Genomic DNA, 3,008 nt, shown 5'->3' with positions numbered 1-3,008 from the left:
AAACTCAGCAGTGGCCACAGGACTGGAAAAGGTCACTTTTCATTCCAATCCCAAAGGAGGGCAATGCCAAAGAATGCTCAAACTACCACACAATTGCATTCATCTCACACGGTAGTAAAGTAATGCTCAAAATTCTCCAAGCCAGGCTTCAACAATACATGAACTGTGAACTTCCAGATGTTCAAGCTGGATTTAGAAAAGGCAGAGGAACCAGAGATCAAATTGCCAACATCCATTGGATCATCGAAAAAGCAAGAGAGTTCCAGAAAAATATCTATTACTGCTTTATTGACTATGTCAAAGCCTTTGACTGTATGGATCACAACAAACTGTGGAAAATTCTGGAAGAGATGGGAATACCAGGCCACCTGACCTGCTTCTTGAGAAATCTGTATGCAGGTCAGAAAGCAACAGTTAGAACTGGATGTGGACCAACAGACTGGTTCCAAATAGGAAAAGGAATATGTCAAGGCTATTTATTGTCACCCTGCTTATTTAACTTATATGCAGAGTACATCATGAGAAACACTGGGCTGGATGAAACACAGGCTGGAATCAAGATTGCCAGGAGAAATATCAATAAGCTCAGATATGCAGATGACACCACCCTTATGGCAGAAAGTGAAGAAGAACTAAAGAGCCTCTTGATGAAAGTGAAAGAGGAGAGTGAAAAAGTTGGCTTAAAACTCAACATTCAGAAAACAAAGAACATGGCATCCAGTCCCATCACTTCATGGCAAATAGATGGGGAAACAGTGGAAGCAGTATCAGGCTTTATTTTTTGGGGCTGCAAAATCACAGCAGATGGTGACTGCAGCCCTGATATGAAAAGACACTTGCTTTTTGGAAGAAAAGTTATGACCAACCTAGACAGCATATTAAAAAGTAGAGATATTACTTTACCAACAAAGGTCCATCTAGTCAAAGCTAATGTTTTTCCATAGTCATATATGGATGTGAGAGTTGGACTATAAAGAAAGCTGAATGCCAAAGAATTAATGCTTTTGAACTGTGGTGTTGGAGAAGACTCTTGAGAGTCCCTTGGACTGCAAGGAGATCCAACCATTCCATCCTAAAGGAAATCAGTCCTGAATATTCATTGGAAGGAGGGATGCTGAAGCTGAAACTTCAACATTTTGGCCACCTGATGTGAAGAACTGATTCATTTGAAAAGACACTGATGCTGGGAAAGAATGAAGGCAGGAGGAGAAGGGAACAACAGAGGACGAGGTGGTTGGATGCCATACCGACTCAAAGGACATGAGTTTGAGTAAACTCCGGGAGTTGGTGATAGACAGGGAGTTCTGGCGTGCTGTAGTCCATGGAGTCACAGAGAGTGGAACACAACTGAGCTACTGAACTGAATAGCCTGCCTTATGGTCCAACTCACATCTATATATGACTACTGGGAAAACCCATAGCTTGGACTATACAGACCTTTCTAGGTGATGTCTCTGCTTTTTAATACACTGTCTAGGTTTGTCATAGCTTTCCTTCCAAGGAGCAAGCACCTTTTAATTTCATGGCTGCAGTCACCATCAACAGTGATCTTGGAGCCCAAGAAAATGGAATCTGTCACTGTCTTCACTTTCCCCCCTTCTATTTGCCATGAACTAATGGGACTGGATGTCATGATCTTAGTTTTTTGAATGTTGAGTTTTGTTTGTTTCCAATCTTAAGATATTCCTTTAATGTAGTTGAGATCAAATGCTACTTCATTAAGTTTATTAAACATGAGACTCTCTCAATATAAGTCTCAGAATAAATTGAAGAACATAAGAATTATTTTGAATCCCTTTAGGTCAAGTAAACAACATATTTATAAAAACTTTATTAGCATGTGGAAAAGTGTTAGTCATGTCTGAATCTTTGTGACCCCATGGACTGTAGCCCACCACACTCCTCTGCCCATGGGATTTCCCAGGCAAGAATACTGGAGTGGGTTTCCATTTCCTTCTCCAGTAGGCATATGGAGTACAAGAGAAAACTTTGAATATTGCATTTACCAAAACAAAATAGTAAAACTAAATTTAGTGACTGTATTTCAAAATTTTTAAATGTCAACCAAACTCATTTAAAAAGCAATTATGTGCACCCATGGCTGATTCATGTTGATGGATGACAAAAACCACCACAATATTGTAAGGTAATTATCCTCCAATTAAAATAAATAAATTAATTTTTAAAAAAGCAATCAGCTTAAATGTATAACCTTTAATTGATTCTTCAAAATAAAACCATGGTGTATTCTGCTTCTTAGGTAGAATAGTTTCTTTTAACAAAAAAAGTGCACATAGCAGTATAATGTCTGAAATATTAATTTTAGTAACTTTATGTCACTCTGTTTCTGATATGTAAAATGAGCTTTCTTCTCAGCTCCTTACTTGGAAAGTGTATTTCATGACTTAAAATTTTTTTTAATTTATTTTAATTGGACATTTATTACTTTATAATATTATGATGGTTTTTGCCATACATCAATATGAATTGGCCATAATAAAATATGGAGTACTTCACGAATTTGTGTGTCATCCTTGTACAGGGGCCATGCTAGTCATCTTTGTATCAGTCCAGTGCTAGTATGTGTGCTGCCAAAGTGAATACTGAATGTTGTTTTAAGCCAGCTTTTGTGCTCTTCTCTTTCACCTTCATCAAAAAGCTCTTTAGTTCCTCTTCACTTTTTGCCGCTAGAGTGGTATCATCTGCATATCAGAGGCTGTTGATATTTATCCGGACAATCTTGATTCCAGCTTGTGATTCATCCAGCCTGGCATTTTGCATGATGTACTCTGAATATAAGTTAAACAAACAGGGTGACAATAGATAGCCTTGTCGTGCATGTGCTGTACATGCGAAGTCGCTTCAGTCATGTCTGACTCTATGTGACTGTATAGATTGTAGCCTGCCAGGCTCCTCTGTCCATGGCATTCTCCAGGCAATACTGGAGTGGATTGTCATACCCTCCTCCAAGGAATCGTCTTACTACTCCCCTAATTTGAACCAGTCAG

At 38.6% G+C, this 3,008-nt stretch overlaps 1 non-coding gene across 1 annotated transcript; it reads right to left on the bottom strand.

The window, feature by feature from the left end:
- Positions 1-2,497: 2,497 nt before the first annotated feature.
- LOC122444417 lies at positions 2,498-2,604 on the bottom strand. The gene has a single exon (XR_006270258.1). It is a non-coding gene; the product is annotated as a U6 spliceosomal RNA (small nuclear RNA).
- Between the last annotated feature and the right edge of the window lie 404 nt (positions 2,605-3,008).

This window comes from Cervus canadensis, chromosome 6 (genome assembly GCF_019320065.1).
Source record: "Cervus canadensis isolate Bull #8, Minnesota chromosome 6, ASM1932006v1, whole genome shotgun sequence".
Classification (NCBI taxonomy): Eukaryota; Metazoa; Chordata; class Mammalia; order Artiodactyla; family Cervidae; genus Cervus; species Cervus canadensis.
This window is presented reverse-complemented; position numbering and strand designations above follow the sequence as displayed.